At 43.8% G+C, this 20,140-nt stretch overlaps 1 long non-coding RNA gene across 3 annotated transcripts; it reads left to right on the top strand.

The window, feature by feature from the left end:
- Positions 1–429: 429 nt before the first annotated feature.
- Positions 430–13,883, top strand: LOC123575502 (uncharacterized). Of its 3 annotated transcripts, XR_006700747.3 has the most exons (3): positions 430–586; positions 969–1,113; positions 9,373–13,883. It is a non-coding gene; the product is annotated as an uncharacterized lncRNA (long non-coding RNA). The 3 variants fall into 3 exon arrangements; XR_012417364.1 differs by lacking the exon at positions 969–1,113; XR_012417363.1 differs by having other exon boundaries at positions 969–13,883.
- The last annotated feature ends 6,257 nt before the right edge of the window (positions 13,884–20,140 follow it).

Genomic DNA, 20,140 nt, shown 5'->3' with positions numbered 1-20,140 from the left:
CTTCCCTCGCTCTGTGAGTCACCCTCCCTTCCCTCACTCTGTGTGTCACGCTCCCTTCCCTCACTCTGTGAGTCACCCTCCCTTCCCTCACTCTGTGTGTCACGCTCCCTTCCCTCACTCTGTGAGTCACGCTCCCTTCCCTCACTCTGTGACTCACCCTCCCTTCCCTCACTCTGTGACTCACCCTCCCTTCCCTCACTCTGTGAGTTACCCTCCCTTCCCTCACTCTGTGACTCACCCTCCCTTCCCTCACTCTGTGAGTCACCCTCCCTTCCCTCACTCTGTGAGTCACCCTCCTGTTCCCTCCCCCTGCTGAGTCACCCTCTCTTCCCTCACTCTGCGCATCATCCTCCCCTTCCCTCCCTCTGCGAGTCACCCTCCCTTCCCTCACTCTGCTGAGTCACCATTCTCCTTTCTTCATTCTGGGAATTCACCTTCCACAGAGTCACCAGGTGCAGCTGAGGCTCAGGACTTAGGATGGAGAGACTGAGCTCCACCTCCTCATGGAAGGCATAGCAGGAGTGTGGGGCCCTGTGGAAACCATTCCAGTACTCTGCAAGTATTTGGAGGAGATGCTTGGGGCTATGTAAGTACCCTGCTCTTTGTTAAATTTTGCCATGAATTTGTTATTCTTCAGGGTTTCTGTCCCGTGACATCATTACTGTGCAGGTCTGAAGGTGATTTTCCCATTTCCTTCATTCCTTCCACATTTGTTATTTGGAATTCTTATTTGGAAGAAATTGGAATTGTTATTTGGAAGGAAGTTTTGTCTACTCTCCTGATTTATTTATTCAATCACTTATTGATATATTTACAAGATATTTTAATTTGTTAATGGTAAACTAACCTACAGACACACTTGAGTTGCAAGCTGGAACGTATTATGTCCTGTGCTCACACACTGGGGAATGCCAAGTGCATTTCTGCTCTCATATCACCATATTAATTTATTTTTGGTTGAACTACAGGTGTTTTCTTTCTACCTCTATCTCCACTCTGAACTCTTGAGACAGAGCATTGGTTTGGGATGTTTGCAACTCTTCTCTGGGGGTACATGGATGTGGGTGCTGTGTGCTGACTTAAGCTGAGGGGGGCCACCATATGATGGCGCATGTAAGTAACTGCTTACCTATGTGAATCAGGACTTTCTTGATATAGTGCAAACAGAATACACTGCAGACAGAATCTGGAGGCTGATATAACACTATGTTCATCTTCCATAAGTCCTGTTATCAGTGGATGGAAAATAACAAGGTAATTTTTGAAGCCTGAGTATATAAAATACCTTATTCTAGAAGGAAAAAGGGGGAAGGAAAGAAAAAGCAAAGACAGACAAAACAAAGAAAAAAATGGAAAGAAGAAAGGAAGGGAAGGAGAGGGAGATGAAGCCAGGGAGAGAGAAAGGAAGAGAAGGAGAAATGAAACAATTTTTCACCGTGTCTCTGCTTCACATGTTGGAATGCCAAATCAGAGCCTGCAGAAGGAAAGGTTCCATGACAAACACATAGCCGAGTGCCATGAAACCACACCTTCCTATCTCCCCAGCAGGACATTTGTTCACTTATTTTTGCATCTCCTTGTTGAGATGCCAACATTTCGTTCTACTTTAATTGCTTCTCAGTATGTTACTCTTCAGAACCGCCCTTCTCAGAGTTGTCTGAATCTCTATTGTTATGCTTAAACCAGCCAATTCCCAAGTTTGTAGACCTATTTAGTTTGCCGACCTGAACATTTCAGGGGAAGATAATTGAGACTCGACTTCAGCAAAGCGCACTGGCTTTAAGTGAGCAGCCTTTGGGTTTGCACCTGGTGCTGTCCCTCTGTGCTGCTGAAAAGGTCATCCGTGTGTTCAAGAGTATTTTCCAGAGGCTCTAAGCCATTGTAAAACAAACAACCTAGGTGATTTTTAACAATTTACAAGAGTTAAACTTAGGTGTAAACTGTTTCTTTGAAGAATACAAAACGTAGACATTGTCCAAACAAACTTTACCTTTAGGTAATTTATTAGAAAATGCATTTGGTAGGAGCCTTTCAGAAGATGCAAAAATTACTAAAACTAAATCTACAATAAACTATGCAAAGATCTATTTGACATTTGGTAATTACTTAATTTCCATAAAGGCAGAATTATTTTAAAAAAGACTAAAACTAGTCCATTATTTATGGATTCCCTCAATACAGTGTGAATATTTCTTTTGGCTTAATTTTTGAACATGGGCCTTCATATTTCCTTTGTTTGTTGGAGAGAACAGATAATATTCTAAAGAGCAGGTTGACTTCACCAAGTGAGGGAAAGAGCCTCTGATCTAGAATATGTATAAAAAAGCTTTGAATCTGAAATGGAAACATCAGAATTCTAGCAGCAACAGAATTAAAAACTCAGTGTAGGCCATGGATTTTTATTAGCTACCAGAACTTGCTTCCTTTTTCTCATATTTAAACTCAATAAATTAGACACGTTCAAACTAACAAAAATGTCCTAATTAAGTGGTTTCAAACTGACTTTTTGAAAACACAAAGATAAGAGTTTAACTCTAAGCTCTAACATTTATATCAGCTTGTTTGGGGGCAAGCACTTACGTGACCTCAGACTCTGTTTCCTAATCTGCAAAACTGAGTTCATAGAAACCATCCCACAGAGCTGCTGTGAAAATTAAAATCTATTAAAATAGTTTTCTTGCCAGGCACGGTGGCTCAAGCCTGTAATCCCAGCACTTTGGGAAGCCGAGACGGGCAGATCACGAGGTCAAGAGATCGAGACCATCCTGGCTAACACGGTGAAACCTCGTCTCTACTAAAAAAAAAAAAAAAAATACAAAAAACTAGCTGGGCGAGGTGGCGGACGCCTGTAGTCCTAGCTACTAGGGAGGCTGAGGTAGGAGAATGGCGTAAACCCGGGAGGTGGAGCTTGCAGTGAGCTGAGATCCGGCCACTGCACTCCAGCCTGGGCGACAGAGCAAGACTCCATCTCAAGAAAAAAATATATATATATAGTTTTCTTATCAATATAGATATAGATGCATTCATTTGTTCATTCATTTATTCAACAGGTGTTCATTGGGGCCTACATTGTCCTGGGCACTGTTCTAGATGTGTGAGACACACCAATAAACAGAAGAGAGAAAATCTCCTGTCTCATGGAGCTTGCATTTCTGAGGGGGGAGATAGTCAATAAATGATAGATATAATAAGTAAATTATGTCGTATGGTCTAAAACCATACTTAGACTTATGGTCTAAGTAACACGGAAATGAGACTGGAGGGATGAAGCTGGTGCTGGAGCATAAGTTGTAACTTTAAGCGTTAGATAAGGTGACCTTTAAACAAAAGTCTGAAGGAGCAAAGAGAGTGAATCCTAAAGACATCTGGGGTAAGGACGTTTCCAGCAGAAGAATCTGCTCCAGCGCAGCTCGAAGGCTGTAGTGAAACAGTGGAAGGTCGAAGGTAATGGGAACCGAATAGCCAAGAGCACTGCAGGATGCGCACCCTGCCAGTTCAAGCTGCGGGCCCTGCAGGGCCCCAGAGTTTTATGACATGGTCCTTCACCTAAAGATAATCAAAATATAAATGAAGGGAACTTGCAATCATGTGTGCGTGATTTCCTCAAATATACTGCACGCTCCTTGAAGGCAAAAACTCCATCTTCTCTATGGAATGGAGTTCCTTCCTAAAGCTCCTCAGGGCCAGTGGAGTGAGAGAAATTTAGAAAGACTCGTCAGCCAAACTGCTGTCTTCTCAGGTAAAGATGAGCAATTTACCAGCCACCTGCTGGAGGGAAGGTCTCATTCAAAGCATCCCCAGATCACGGCAGATGGAAAGGAATATTTTTGCAGAAGGCCTTCTTCAGATCCCGACTGCTAATGATGGTTGGCTTCATGTCTGCCTAGGGCTTTACCTGAGCAGCTGCGGGACATACCAGTTAAGCTGCTTTAAGTTTTCCCCAAAAATCAGCACCAGCAGTGTTCCGGGGGAAAAGCCCAAGGGAAAGAAGAGAGCAGTCGTTTTGAAAGGCTTGGTGCTTTTTCTCTGCCCCCTCCTCAGACAGGGAGAAGAGAGCCTTCAAATGAGTGTCTCACAGACAGCCGCACAGAGCTCCAGCTATCTGTGCATCTTGCAAAAATAGAACAGCATCTTGTGGCTCAGGGATTTATTTCCAGAGTCTGCCTATTCCACTCTGGAGGTATAAATTGGGTTCTTTTCAATCATGTTAAGAGGAACTTAATTGCATAATTTATCCCACGCAGACTTTTCTACCTTTAACAATTCTGGCCTTGTTGAAAGCAAAAACCAATTTTACCATGATTGAGCTAATATCGTTTTTGTGCAAACACAACCCTTTTATCAGGGAAGAGCAAAGTCATTATTTCTAATATACTTTCACAATGACCTGCAAAGTAGGTAGGTGGTGAGTATTACTTTTCATAACAGATGGGACACAGTGCACCTGAGACTGGAGCTAGGTGTCCGACTCCACGATAATTATTTTTTTCCCTTTCCTCTCCTAATTGCTCTTCTTCCCTCCTTCTTTCCACCTTGCTATTTATAGAACAGAATTAGTGCACCAAAGAGTATGTAACTTGACAGGTAACTGGTGGGCGCGGCACACTCAACATGAACATAACCTAAGAATCCAGGGTTCCCTCCTCCTTCTCAGGGGCCCTGTAGCATTATGAAACAACTGAGCTATCAATTAAGATTCTGCAAATAATTGTCTTGGAGATGCTGCAATACAAAGCTCATGCACTGTATCAGCCAGATCGAACCATCATAGCAAAATAAGCTGAGTGGCTAAACAACAGGCATAAACTGAGTGACTTCAACAACAGATATTTATTTTCTCAAAGCCATGAAGGCCGGAAGTCCAACATCAATCAAGGTTCCCACCCATTTGGTTAAAGTTCTCTGGTGTCTCTTTTTGTTTTGTTTTGTTTTTTGTAGACAGAGTCTCGCTCTGTCACCAGGCTAGAGTGCAGTGGCGTGATCTCAGCTCACTGCAACCTCCACCTCCCCGGTTCAAGTGATTCTTTTGCCACAGCCTCCCAAATAGCTGGAACTACAGGCATGTGCCACCATGCCCAGCTGATTTTTTGTATTTTTGGTAGAGGCGGGGTTTCACCATGTTGGCCAGGATGGTCTTGAACTCCTGACCTCAGGTGATTCACCCGCCTCGGCCTCCCAAAGTGCTGGGATTACAGGCATGAGCCGCCGTGCCTGGCCCTGGTGTCTCTTCTTTTAAGGGAGCTAATTCCATCATGGAAGCCCAGCCTCATGGCCTCATGTAAACCTAGCTATCTCCCAAAGGATCCTAGAAGCAGAAATACACCAGGTCCTAGGAGGGACTCACTGTCCACCAGGTACGAATCCCAGGGGAGGACTCAAAACACCTTTCCAGGTTCTGCTAAGGCTTCTGGATCTAGCAGGACTCTAAACACCTTTTCAGATCCTCAGATCTGCCAAGACTCTAAATGCCTCACCAGATCTGGGAGAAGGCTGTGCATAAACCCATTGCCCAGAGTCTGAGTCGGGAGGACAGAATATTCATGTAGCTCATCAGGCAAAGCACATTTATCATTCACACACAGGCAGCAAGAATAATAGCAGCCTACAATCCATGGCTAGCTGTGCCCCCAAGCCTCAGGGAAGCCTCCCAGGGTGGATGCAGTTAACGCTTGCCTGTGCCCCACTTGGACGGCAGCTGGGGGACCTGGCAGCAGATATCCACTTCTCGTCCTGGGTTTTATACCCTGGGCAACTGGACTCACTGAGCCAAAGCAGTGCAGGACACCCTGTTCTAGGAGAAAGAAAAGAGCCCAGGCTGTTTCAGACAGTTCCTCCTCAACTCAGATGCTCATTCTCAGCACATTCCACAGTTATCCTGAGAACTACGAGCAGGGTCAGGGAGGGCTGGATTAGCAAAGGCCAACCAGGGGCCCGTCCTCCTGCAGACCCATCTCCAAATACCATCACATTATGGGTCAAGGTTTCAATGTATGAATGAGGGAGACTCAATTCAGTCTACAGCACCCACCTACTTACTTCAGGAAGAAAACGTGGAGTTGTTGACTTTATTCGGTAGTGTCATCTCTAGACATGTCTTCTCTGCCCTCCTGGGAACACTCTGCTCCTCTGGCAACATGGTGCATGGCTCAATCCACCTCCTTCTCACCACTGCATCCCTGCTGCTCAGTCCCTCCGTTTCATGAGTGGTTGGCCTGGACTTCTCTTTCACAGACACATTCGCTACTGCAAGTCCAGCCACAAGGTTGAACGAGCTGAATTTCCATGCTGATAACTCCTCCAACAGCTTGACCTGAGTTCCTTGTTCTCTTCACCCCATTTACATTTCCTTGACCTCAGTTCCTTGTTCTCTTCACCCCATTTACATTTCCTTGACCTCAGTTCCTTGTTCTCTTCACCCCATTTACATTTCCTTGCTCTTGAACATGACTTCATCCACCGACTCTCATAGTCAAACACCAGATCAAAATTCACCTTTGCTGAAATGCCATGCTCTGGCCACACTTACCTGTCCTTCCAGCTTTGTGACGACCACACAGCTATTCATTTCTCCTGGAGGTGCCAGTCCATTTTCCACTGCGTCCCTTTCTTTTAGTCCCCTTTAACTGGGCTCACTCTCCCAATCTAAGCAGGATTATGTGACTTTTCAATTAGACACTCTTGCCAATATTCTAAATTCCCTTGGCCTATTATCATTTCAGTGTATTTATCGGTCTTTTCAATGTATTGATTCAGTCATCTCCAGCTTCAACTCTCTTTACTCCTATTCTTATCGGAGAGTCTGCTTCCCTGAGAAAAAGTCAGTCATTGTATGGACAGTCTTTCAGTTTCTGTCCTGCCCTCTATCAGCCAGACTTTGTACTCATAATCATTCTAGTCTGTTATCCTATTTATCACAGAAATAATTTTAAGACATTGATATTGGGCCTGTTGCAGTGGCTCATGCCTGTAATCCCAGCACTTTGGGAGACCGAGGTGAGTGTATTGCATGAGTCCAGGAGTTCAGGACCAGCCCAGGCAACATGGCAAAGCCCCATCTCTACAAAAAAATACAAAAAAAAAAAATAGTTGGATGTGGTGGGTGTGCCTGTGGTCCCAACTACTCAGGAAGCTGAGTGGAAGGATCACTTGAACCCAAGAGGCAGAGTTTGCAGTGAGCTATGATTGTTCCACTGCACTCCAGCCTGGGCAACAGAGTGAGACCCTGTCTCAGGAAAAAAAAAAAAAAAAAATCAACATTACCCACACACCTTTCAATCCATGCCTCACTCTACCCTAAATCTCTACATTTTACCAAGTTTCTTATTGCATAGGAAACATAGAGATAGGAGGTAAAATCTACACATGTGCCCTGTTTCCTCATTTCTAACAGTTTAAATGAGCTCTAATTTCTCCCACTTCACAATAAATAAAACCCCTCCTGACCTCGTGCTTTTTATTGCCACTACCCAAGCTCCCTTCTTCTGCCCTTATCCAAATGTAGTCCGAGCATCTTGCAAACTCACTTTCTCCGTTTTCTCACCGTGTGCTCACATGTCCATGCAGACAATGTGTGTGTCGTGGCTGTCTTGACCACGACATGCAAACTGCTCTCGCCAGAGTCAGCACCAAAGACCTCTGCATTGCTAAATCATCACCTTGGTGCCAGCTTGTAGCATTGTGTCTTGTGCTTAGTAAGCGTTTGCTAAACATGATGTCTTGTGCTTAGTAAGCTTTTGATAACCTTTGCTAAATGAATGCACATACATTGTGGAAGAGGTCCAAGTATTAAGAACAGGATATCTTTTGTGAGTAAATTCAAATACTTTTCCTTAGAAAAAGATAGATTCATATACTTATTCAGCATACGTTTATTGAATCACTTATTCAACACGGACTGACTGCATGCTACGTGTCCATCTCTCGTTAGATACTAGAATCATAAAATTAATAAACAGCCCCTGCTCACAAAGACAATGTACTGGGAGAGAGAAGCATGACAGTGGATAATATAGCAACAGTGTACTTAATGCAGTAATAGATAGACACAGAAAGTGTCGTGTATAACAGACACACACACGAAGATGCCGGGGGATAGATAAAGAGAATGTAAGTGGTGAGAAGGGCTTCTAAAACAGGAAACGTCTAAGGAACCAAGTTTCTTGAGATAGTTACTCTACCTTCCCTCAAAATATAGAAGATTTGAGGGTCCCTGGTCATATCTCAAATTGCTCGAGGGATTAGAGAACAAGCCCTCACAGACATCAAACTCTATCATTCCTTGTATGTTCTGAACTAGTCAAATCAAATTCAATTTTTTTTATTTATTCTTTAGGTAAAACAGGATAAAGGGGCCATTAACATTGGCCATTGAAAATGGAACCTATCCTCAAAGCAGAGATGCAGCACAGTATAGACCCCAAACTCTCTACATAGCCTTTTAGTTCCTTCCAATCAGCCATAATGTAACTGTGCTATATTCTGCAGTGATTTTCTTTTCCTTAAATTAAAAAAAAAAAAATGCTGTGAAAATAAGAAAAATTCACCAAGGATGCCAACATTCATCATGATTGGGTTTGGCAACCAGTGTAAAGCTTGAAATATATTGGTTTAGCAATTTAATTACATCTAAATAAGCCATAAGGATTATTTTTGACATCTCAAATTTTCTTTTTTGTCATTCACACTTTGAATCGGATCTTCATCTCTCTCCTGAGTTTTGCAATGGATCATAGTATCTGAAATCTCGCAGGGGACACAAAAGTTACAGCAATCTTCACACAAATCATTTAATTTTAATTTTAAAAATAGACACTGCTCTCAGGAAAAAAAAAAAAAAAAAAGAGGTGCCATGGAATCAAATAGCACCAGGGCATCCCCACTGTTCCCGGGTGGGCACCTGTGACTTAGGGACAATGTTCAGCACTCATGTGAGCGACCCCCGTGCACCTTTTCTGTCCGTAACAGAGAACCTCCCGTCCGTGAGTGTTCTGTGTTCCAAAGTAAAGGGTTTAATATGAAGTGAGCTGTTAGTTCTTCTTCAATCTCACAGCTTTCACTCGAGCGGGCATCAGAGCTTCAGCTGAAGCTGCGACCGTAGCTGGGAAATGCACTAGGACGTTGGTGGGCAGGTGCCCAGAAGCCCAGATACAAGAAGGACTGCAGTCTTCAGGGGCGCTTGTCTCTGGACAAGCAGCTGTGCCAGGAACCAAGCATTCAGTGGTCAGTGAGGAGGGGCCCAGTGGATGTCAACTGGTTTTTCAAATGAGCATTAAATGTGACAATACGTATAAAATATGCACATGTTAAACTCAGTAAGTGTTAGCGATCTTGCTGCTTTGATACTTACTAACAATGTATAACTTACAAACACAGGGAAGTTGGAGGCCCCTCTTCATCATAGGATTAGGGGCATCCCTGGTCTCCTGGTGGCTGTGGACATGCAAATACCAAATTGCCCACGGGCTCGTCAGCAAATGGATGCCCAGAGCAAGGCAGATATGCCTGGTGGGAAGGAGGAGTCCCATGAAGAATAGAGCCAGCTAAACACAGCAAAGAAGCAACAGATGACAAAAAGCAACTGTCCAGACGGCTGGCAGAACTGGGTTTGGGCCCATGCTACACCATCCAGACATGCCTGGAGCGTCCTTTGAAGGGAGCCAAGTCTGTAGGCGAAAGTGTGAGTCTAGGAGCCGGTGAATTTGCATCCAGAGAGGGTGGGAACTTGGGAAACATGGAGACACCCCCATTTCTACACATTTCAGTGTAGTTAATTCAAGATTGAAAAAGTAAGAATGAAGTATATCTGATTTTTCCAGTAAAAAACCATCAAAGCATGGCATCTGAAACTGCTGCTACTACAGAGAGATTAGCAGGATCTCAAAATTGGTGGAGGGTCTCTTTACTGAAGGCCACAAAGCTATTTAAATGCATGTGTTCGTGACATACAGAAAGGTTATTTGGAACTGGTTTCAGTTGAAGGACAGCTTTTTACCTACCAGTGTAGACTCAATATTATCACCTCGCTCCCTTTTCTCTCTCTTCCTCAGTCTTCCTCCATCTCTTTTCCCATTTTCTCTGTATTTTTCTTTCTTTCTCACTACTCTCTCTCATAAAATTGTTCAATACTTTTCCTGGATTATTTAAGAAGTTAATAAAAACTCTCTGTCTTCCCTTTATTTATTCAAAGCCTTTTATTAAATTGTTGAAGGAAATAAAAAGAAAACTGACAATAATAAAAATTGAACATGGTAAAGTTTGCTCTTGGCTAAAAACAAGCAGAAGAATCAAATTTCAAAACAATTTTAAAACTTCCCAGGTTACCTGAAGGAAAATAGGGCTGCCTCTTCCAAAATTATGGTTGCACAGAGCGTCCATGATGCAGAAGCTCTCATCAGTAAAACTCGATGTGGGTAAAAAGTGAATCAATGAATTCAACCTTTGACAAATATTTAAATGGAAAAAATCAAATAGAATAATTTCATAAAAACATGTTTTCTAAATTGGTACACAAAGTTTAGAAATGAATTAAATTGCCTTGATGGAATTCATTTTCTCCATGCAAATTTGTCAATCTTGCCAAAATTTGACTAAAATGCGTTTACACAGAAGGAATGTTTATGAGTACAGAAACCCTGAGAAGTTATAGTCATAAGAATTGCAATACTTTTCTCTTCTTACACTATACACACACACACACACAAACACACACACACACACACACACAAGTTGTTTTGTTAAAATGGAATTAAATCAATGAGGGTGACATAACACCTCCTTTGCATTTCAAGTAAGGGACTTCTCCCCATTAATGGTAGACTAGTATTGTAGGCTAAATTGTGTCTTCTCAACATTTATATGTTGAAGGTGTAACCGCCACTATCTCCAAATGTGAGTGTAATTAGAGATAGAGTCTTTTTTTTTTCAGAATGCTAAGAACAGATTTTATTGATTCCATTGGTAATGATGCCATAAGTAACTAAGATAAGCATTTTAAAATCTGTCGATTACATGGCGTATTAGAAAGAAAACAGAAAGGGTTTTGAGTCATATTTGGCTTATGGCTTAGCCTTGCACTTACTGTTAAATATATTACCTTATCTCTCTGAGCCACAGTATCTCTCATCTTTAAAACACAGGATTAAAAATGTTTACTTAAGAATAAAATAAATTAGCACATATGGAAGTAATTAGCACAGTGCCTCATTCACTCTCATGATATATAATTTTGTAAAAACTACTATTTAAATCAAAAAGAAAAATATATCCTCTTTCTACAACAAATATTTCTACAGAATTACCTAAAGTAAATTAATCTCCATTCAGTTATTCCATTATTTCTGGGTTAGAAGATGCTATTACCTCAGGTTAGACGGCCCAAAGCAAAGCAAATGAAATTTAAGGTAAACTTTTTTTGCATTGCTATAAGAGTACAACCAGGTCAGAAAGGTAAGGTCAGATGAGAGCGGGAATTAATTTTCATCATCTGAAGACAGAAAATTCCTCCTGTGATATCTTACCTATTTTTTTATTATTATTATACTTTAAGTTCTAGGGTACTTGTGCATAACGTGCAAGTTTGTTACATATGTATACTTGTGCCATGTTGGTGTGCTGCAGCCATCAAGAGAGATAGAGTCGTTAAAGAGGTAATTAAGTTAAAATAAGGCTGATGGTGTGGGCCCTAATCCAGTTTGACTAGTGTCAAATGTGGACGTTCAGAAACACCAGAGCACTTGCAAAAAGATGGTGCTGTGAGAACAGTGAGAAGGTGACCTGTACAAGCCACGGAGAGGGGCCTCAGAAGAAGTCAAACCTGTCAACACCTTCATCTTGGACTTCCAGCCTCCAGAGCTGTGATAAAACAAATGTCTGTTGTTTAAGCTGCCTAACTGATGAGTTTTTGTTATGGCAGCCTTAGCAAACTCATACAATTAGGTAATGTTTGCCAAGTCTCTCACCCAGACAACTGAATAAAGAGAATGAAATATATTTAATGTGTTTGAAATCACTGGAGAGATAACAAGGCAATGAAGATACAATCCAGAAGAATGTAAAATCCATACTTATAAACCTGACATTTGAGTACATTTTCCTTCAAGGAGTTCCTCTGATTCTCGAAAGGTGGACTGAGAAGCTTACAAGCTAAGTGAAGCTTTTGGCAATCTTATTAGGGAAGGAGAGCAAATAGAGTCTAGTGTGTGCCAGCAAGAAGAACCCTAAAAGACTAAACCCTAGATATAAACATAAGCCAGAAAGACATCAGCATTCACAGGAGCCCAAGTTCAGTTTAAAATCCTTTGAGTTCCATAAACAGACTAAGTTGTTGCAGGAATTCTACTGCTCGTGGCCACTGTCGAAAGCAATATGCATTCTCTTTGAAGAAAGGAAATAATATCTTAGGCATTAATTTAGATGTAAAGTTTTTTCATATACAATGTCTAGCACTCAATCAAAAACAATAGAGCGCATAAGAAGAAAAAAATGTAAAGCAATGGACAATGGAAACAGAGGGATTTAGATGGTGTTATCAGATATGATTTACATACTTAATAAACTTTTTTTAAAGGGTTAAGGAACTGGAAACTATAAAGAAAGAACCAAATGGAAATTCTAGAACAAGATACAACAACCAAAATTAAGAACTCACGGCTGGGCATGGTGGTTCACGCCTGTAATCCCAGCACTTTGGGAGGCTGAGGCAGGTGGATCATGAGGTCAAGACATCAAGACCATCCCAGCCAACATGGTGAAACCCGCGTCTATTAAAAATACAAAAAATTAGCTGGGTGTGGTGGTGTAAACCTGTAGCCCCAGCTACTTGCAAGGCTGAGGCAGGAGAATAGCTTGAACCAGGGAGTCAGAGGTTGCAGTGAGCTGAGACTGCGCCACTGCACTCCAGCCTGGTGACAGAGTGAGACTTCGTCAAAAAAAAAAAAAAAAAGAACTCACTGGGTAAGTTTAACAGCAGCTTAGATCCAGATGAAAAGAGAATTCATGAGCTGAAAGGTGAGTCAAGAGAAAATACCATTCAGAATGAGGCATAAATGGATAAAGGGTATCGCTTGAATCCCGGAAGAGAAGGAAAGCAAAAGAAAGACAATTTTCTGAAAATTTTCCAAAGCAGATAGAGAACATCAAACCACAGCGTCAGAATCAACTCCAACTAATTCAGTTAAAGAAATAACACAATTAAGTACAGAAGCCCCTGCCCTGACCCCCCAGCATTGTTTAGCTGAAGGTTGGGAGGCTGGAACATTCGTCTGCTGTCATTTCTTCTCCATTCACTAAGGATTCACCGGGGCAGTTGTATTAGGGTTCTCCAGAGAAACAGAACCAATAGGCCAGAGACAGAGATTTCTAGGAATTGGCTCATGCAGTTCTACTGGCCAAGAAGTCTGCTGTCTGTGAGTTACAGAACCATGAAACTTGGGGGTGCAGTTCCAGTCCAAGCCCAAGGGCCCGAGAACCAAGAGCACTGACATCCAAGAACAGAAGAGGGAGGGCCCAGCTCAGGCACACAGAGGGAGGACTCTCCCTTCCTCTGCCTTTTTGTTCTATTTGGGTCCTCAGTGGACTGGATGATGTCCACCCACACGAGTGAGGGGTCTTCTTTACTCAGTGAACTGATCTAAATACTGATGTTTTCTGGAAACACCAGACACACCCAGAAATCACGTTTTACCGGGTATCTGGGCATCCCATAGCCCAGTCAAGTAGGCACATTAAAATTAACCATCAAAGAATTAGATTCCCTCGGACTTCCTGTCTGCACTAGTGTGGGGCTAATGTGCTCCAGAAACACTGGAGAAGAGGCTGGAGCAGAAAGGAAAGCTGCAGCACATGTTAGAGGTGGGATAAGGTTCCTGCAGCTGAGGGCATGTGGGGCTGCATGCTACTCACATGCCTTCATTAAAAATCACACGCGGCTGGGTGCGGTGGCTCATGCCTCTAATCCCAGCACTTTGGGAGGTCGAGGCAGGTGGCTCACCTGAGGTCAGGAGTTCGAGACAAGTCTGGCCAACATGGCGAAACCCCGTCTCTATTAAAAATAAAAAAATTTAGCCAGGCATGGTGGCAGGTGCCTGTAATCCCAGCTACTCGGGAGACTGAGGTAGGAGAATCACTTGAACCAGGAGGTGGAGGCTGCAGTGAGCTGAGATTGTACCACTGCACTCTAGTCTGGGCAACAGAGCGAGACTCCATCTCAAAAGAAAAAAAGAAAAAGGTAAGCTGAGGAGGTGTGATGGGAGAGGAGCAGAGGTATGTGCTACATACCTCACTAAATAAAATACTTATTTTAAAAATGAGCAAATAAGTCCTTCTAACACCATTTTGGATCTCCATGTGTAGTCGCCTTGTCACCAAGGTATGGCCTCCATTGCTTTGGATAACAGATTTCTAATAATCGATAATAACAATACAGTTATGATTGCAATGAGAGTGCTGTGTTGGACATGTGTCTAAGCGTTCTAGATGGGACCAGTAAACTTGAGGAAAGTAAGTTTGATTGATTCTCTTCATCGTGAACGACGCTGTCCCCACAGGAGCTACACGCGCCAATCCAGCCGAGCTAATCAGCAGCAGAGAATACCCAGCGAGCTGCGTGGAACATTTTGGAGAACAGATGAAGGCTTCGTCCTTGCCCACCAGGAGCTTATGATCTGCGGCTTAAATTATTCCCGTTTGTCTGGCTGCTCGCTGTTTCTCTGACTTTTGCCAAATTCATCTACACGTGAAGTGAATTTGAAAAATGGAGCATCTAGCGATTTCCAAACAGCTCGGGGAAAAATCCTGAGTGGGGAACCATGGACCAGGTGCCATTGCTGAACCTGCTGTAGCGACCTGCTGTGGACGGCGACACAGTCAAGCCCAGACTCCCACCCGTCAAAAGGCGAGCAGGTGCTCAGAGCCACCTGTGCTTTTCTTTCTTTTTTTCCTTCCTATAACGTAGCCAGCCAAAGTAACTTTAAATTAGTAATGAAATCAAAAGGTTTGCAACCAAGCACCTCCTAATAAGGATATCTCTCCGAGTCTGCCATCGTCTGCACTTGCCCCAAGTGCCACACACCTTACTTTGAAATGCTAGTTCATACGAATGTCACATCTACAAAGAGAAAAATTCAGGAAAGTGAGTTATTTTTGGAGTAAATTTTGCTCAAGAGAAAGGTTATCATATAAAGTCTGCCCGTATCAAAGGCAAGATTCATGTTCAGACTTGGCTCTGCTTTGCAGCTGGTGGTACCAGTTAGGAGGACATCCTACTTCTGTGAAACCTTTTTTCCTTCCTTGCTTCCTGTATCGTGCTTGCGGGCATTCCTCTTACTGGGCTGTGTGCCCCGATGCTTAGCCTGCAGGAAATTCTTTCTATATTATAAACTACTTCAATCATCAAAAAAAAAAAAAAATAGGACCACCTAATAAACACACAATCTGGTGTTTAAAACATCAGTAATGTTTTAAAATCATTAAAACATTATTTTGCATCATCACTAGTTCTTATTAAAGAAATAAGTCAGTGTAGTTACAATTCAAATCCCCTATATGTATCTCCCCGATTCTTTCATTTTATCCTTCCTCAAAGATACGTATTGTCATGGCTTTGGTATTTCATTAGCTCCACTAATGCACTGAGGCTTTTACCATATGTGAAAATACATATCTCTGAATAGTAAATTAAACTCTACATATGGCATAATACTAAAAATGTAATTTTATATCTTGTGTTTTTCATTCAACATTTACTGTGATTTATCCATATTATTAAACGCTCATTCACTCATTTTAACTACTGAAAAAAAAATCCATCATATAAAAATGCCAAAATGGAGGTACCCATTCTGCTGCCCAAGGATGTCTAAGCTATTCCCAGCACCTCTCCCTGACAAGGATGGCTATGGCAAATGTTCTTCGTGCATCTTATCATGCACATGCATGAGAGTTTTTCCAGGGGACATAACATACCTAGAACTGCAATTTGGGGTCATGAAGTATGCACCTTCTCTGTAATAAATATTGCCAAATTGATCACCAAAGAAGTGGTATGATCTCATGGTAAGCTCTTGATGAATATTTGTTAGGCAGACCTAATGTATCCAGGGCAAGCAAACACTTCTACCTCCAACCTGGCTAGGTCATATCTGGGCAGGTAGCAATCAAATGTCATCAATAATCTTTGCAGCAAACCTCTGCCCACAAAAGAAGGCCCTGACATGAAGCTAGAAAATACTTAAGATTTTGTGGGATGAAATGTTTAATCCCAGCTTACCTGATATGGCAGACAAGTGATTAACCAGCTGATGTATAGCAAAAACTAATCTATCTGAAAGTCAGCCCACTGTGTTACATAATTGGGCTGCATTCTGTAATGTTTAATTAGATTGTCCCTGGCCAGCCCCTAGAGTTTTATTAATTTAATGACATCGAAATTAGATGGCCTAGTCTTGTTGTGAAAACACTTCCGGCTGTCTCTGTGCCAGAGCATCTACACCCTGGAGTGCTGCCCAGGGAGACCTGCTTGCCACCCAGACCTCTCAGGACAAGAACCCTCACCCCAAAAGGAAGCCACACGGGAAAGACGGGCCAATGCCGAGGGAGCGAGGAAGAGATGTCACCCTGACACCTTACGATCAGGTGCAGAGCCCTGCGACACAGCAGACTGCGGCTGCCTTCTGCAGCTAACGTGAGCCCCACACTTGCTACTGTCCATGCAGCCTGGAGAAGCGTGGGTCACCTCTCCTGGCCTCCGTGTCTTTATCTGTAAAACGGGGATAGTAGTAATACCTACTTCATGGGTGCATTGTGAGAACCAAAGGAGTCAATGCTTACAGCAGTGCCCGGCGTGTGGCAAGTGCTCCCCCAGCTTCTGCTCTGACCATCCCTTTGTGTTACTGGGAAGGTGAGGTGTGTGAAAAGCAGCATGTTCTTATACCAGACTCACAGGTGTGGAATTAGAAGTGCATGGAGCAGACCAAAGCAGAGCTTCCCCCACACTCTGGTTTACTCATCTAGAGGAAGGAAGGGGAACCTCCAGGGCCCCTGCCCCACCATCTCTCCAACAGTTGGGCAGAAACATCCACCCCTTGGTGAGGTCCTCCTAGAGCTTCGGGCTTCACGGATGCCTTTCCCCGGGACCCATCGCCCCCTAACATTGGCCATACCTTTCTTGGCTCCTAGCTAGATAAGAAGTTACACTTGTTCAGAGCTTTGCAAATATGAAAACCCTTTTTATATGTTTTATGCTTTGTGCTTGATCTTTTTCATCTACGATGTTACAGTGTTACAATCCATCTCAAATCTTTACAGGGAGGCTGAATAAGAATTGTCTGTTGCGTTTCTAAACAGTCTTATTTCCCATTTCCACCCCTGCCTTCTGGAAGAATGGCTTTTTTTTTTTTTTTTTTAGACAGGGTCTCACTCTGTTGCTCAGGCTGGAGCGCAGTGGCGCAATCACAGCTCACTGCAGCCTCAACCTGCCAGGCCCATTCAATGCTCCCACCTCAGCCTCTCAAACAGATGGACTGCAGGAGTGTCATAAATTTTTTTTGTATGTTTTGTTGTTGTTGTTGTTGTTGCTGTTGTTGTAGAGATGGGATCTTGCTATGTTGCCCAGGCTGGCCTTGAACTCCTGGGCTCAAGAGATCCACTGGCTTCCCAAAGTGCTAGGATTCCAGGCATGAGCCACTGCCCCTGGTCTAGAGGAATGGCATTTTGATGGGAGAGTCAGGGTGCCCCTAATAGCTCAAGTGACCTCTTTAGTCTTCAGCCTTCTAGCGTGGAGAATGGGATAAGGAATCTCACTCAATAGCTCGGCGTGAGCATCCAAGATATTCACAACTGTCAAGACCACACGAGCCTTTTGTGCGGCAGGTGTCCCCCGCCCACGTCATATTCTTACTGCCTCCCTGTGTGGTAGGCTTCTTACCTCTCCAAATCCCCTTCTAGGCAGCAAAATCGCCTGAACAGCCACGGAAACCAGCCTCACCTCTGCCAGCTGAAAAATTGCTGCAGATATAAATGTATTTCTTCTTCTCTTTCTTCCTTTCTCTCTGTATTAGTCTGTACTTGCATTGCTAGAAAAAAAAAAACAAAACCTGAAACTGGGTAGTTTATAAAGAAAAGAGGTTTAATTGGCTCATGGTTCCCCAGGCTATACAGGCAGCTTCTGCTTCTGGGGAGGCTTCAGGGAGCTTTTACCCCTGGCAAAGGCGAAGCCAGAGCAGGTGTCTGACGTGGCAGGAGCAGGACCCAGAGACAGCGAGGGGGACGTGCTGCACACTTTTCAACAGCCAGATCTCGTCATAACTCACCGTCAGAACAGCGCCATGGGGACGGTGCTCTCCAATCCAATCACCTCCCACCAGGTCCCACCTCCAACACCGGAATTACAATTCAACATGAGATTTGGGTGGGGAAAAGATCCACACCCCATCACTCCCCCTCCCTCTTTCCACAAATAAGAAATGTGTATTACTTACTTATTTATTTTTGTTTTAGATCCAGCGAGTCCATGTGCAGCTTTTTTACATGAGTATACTGCATGACGCTGAGGTTTGGGTTCAGGTGAAACCCTCCTCCAAACAGTGAACACAGCACCAGATTGTTTCCAACCTTGTCTTCCTTCCTCTTTTAGAGTTCACAATATCCATTGTCCCCAGCTTTATGCTCATGTGTATCCAGTGTCAGCACCCCTAATGTGTCTCTCTGAGTTGCTGAGCTAAGGACACAGGGTGCCGAGGCCACTCCACGTGCCGGCCTCAGGCCTGACCTCTGCAGCTTCTGGAGGAAGAACGGGCTTGAAGGACGCTGTGGGCTCCTGTGGCTCCGTTCTGGACACTAAGAGGGTGTGTGTCTGAGGGGGGCCGAGAAGGACAGACTTGGGGAACGGCTCCATGGAGCCAGTCTGTTTAGAAAAAGACCTCCCTCGGCTGGGCGCAGTGGCTCACACCTGTAATTCTAGCGGTTTGGGAGGCAGAGGTGGGCGGATTGCCTGAGCTCACGAGTTCAAGACCAACATGGTGAAACCCTGTCTCTACTAAAATACAAAAATATAGCTGGGTGTGGTGGCGCACGCCTATGGTCCCAACTCCTCAGGGGGCTGAGAGAGAAGGCCTCAATTGCTTGAATTGCTTGAACCCAGGAGGTGGAGGCTGCAGTGAGCCGAGATCAGTCCACTGCACTCCAGCCTGGGCAACAGAGCAAGACTGTGTCTCCAAAAAAAAAAAAAAAAGGAAAGAAAAGAAAAAGACCTCCCTCCACACCGCATACTTCCCAGCGGGCAGCGTGGATGACATCATCTTTGGATCTCCAGGGCACACACCTCATCGTCTGTTCCTGAGACGCTCCTGTCGCCCTTACGCTGCATTCGCCATTGGGTGGGAGCAATCACACCTCTAACGTGGTTGCAGGTGTCACCTGCATCTCAAGCACACCCTCACCCCCAGCACCTCCTTCTGAGTTTAAGTTTCCTCCAGGAATGTGGAGGAAATTGACTGACTTTCTCGCTTCCTGATTTTCTCAACTGGACACGTCACCGCGTGTCACACAGGGGCGTGGTCACGAGTCATGCTCACGAAGGGCCTACGATGGAAAGAACCCTTTTCCTGCGTATGTCTCATCACTCACCCTTTCAGATTCCTTTGTGAGAGACTTGATGTAGAAAGAATAGACATAAATGTTCTTGAGGGCTGTGGTGCTGCGCGAATACTGATCTATTGCTTTGTTACTGGTACCAGGGTTCATGATTTACATCCCGTCCTCCTGACTCACTGCATCCTGGTACCCAGCTCCAGGGTTATTGAAGGGATACTAATCTTTCAAATTAGCACCTTGTAAATGAAAGGGGAGGCTCGTGCGTCTCAGTTGTGCCTGCAAGGTGTGGTCAGCATTCTCGGTTGAAAACAAATCTGCCTTCTAGACAGATGGCAGCACCCAGGGAGCGGCGGGAGAACAGGAGCCCCGGCTTTTAAGAATGTCAGGGTGCAGTTCTGAAAATGTTGAGGGTCTGACCTTTACTGAATGGCAAGGAAATGCTCCCTGGGAACTGCTGTAGGAAGAGTTTCCATTCCCTTATCCTTGTTGATGCCAGGTCTGGAGAGAGCAGATTCCTGTTTTCACTCACAGCAGGCGTCCCCGGTGGAATCAA

Source organism: Macaca fascicularis, chromosome 9 (genome assembly GCF_037993035.2).
Source record: "Macaca fascicularis isolate 582-1 chromosome 9, T2T-MFA8v1.1".
In the NCBI taxonomy this organism is placed as follows: Eukaryota; Metazoa; Chordata; class Mammalia; order Primates; family Cercopithecidae; genus Macaca; species Macaca fascicularis.
The sequence above is the reverse complement of the archived record's forward strand: the minus strand, read 5'-3'. Positions and strand labels throughout refer to the sequence as shown.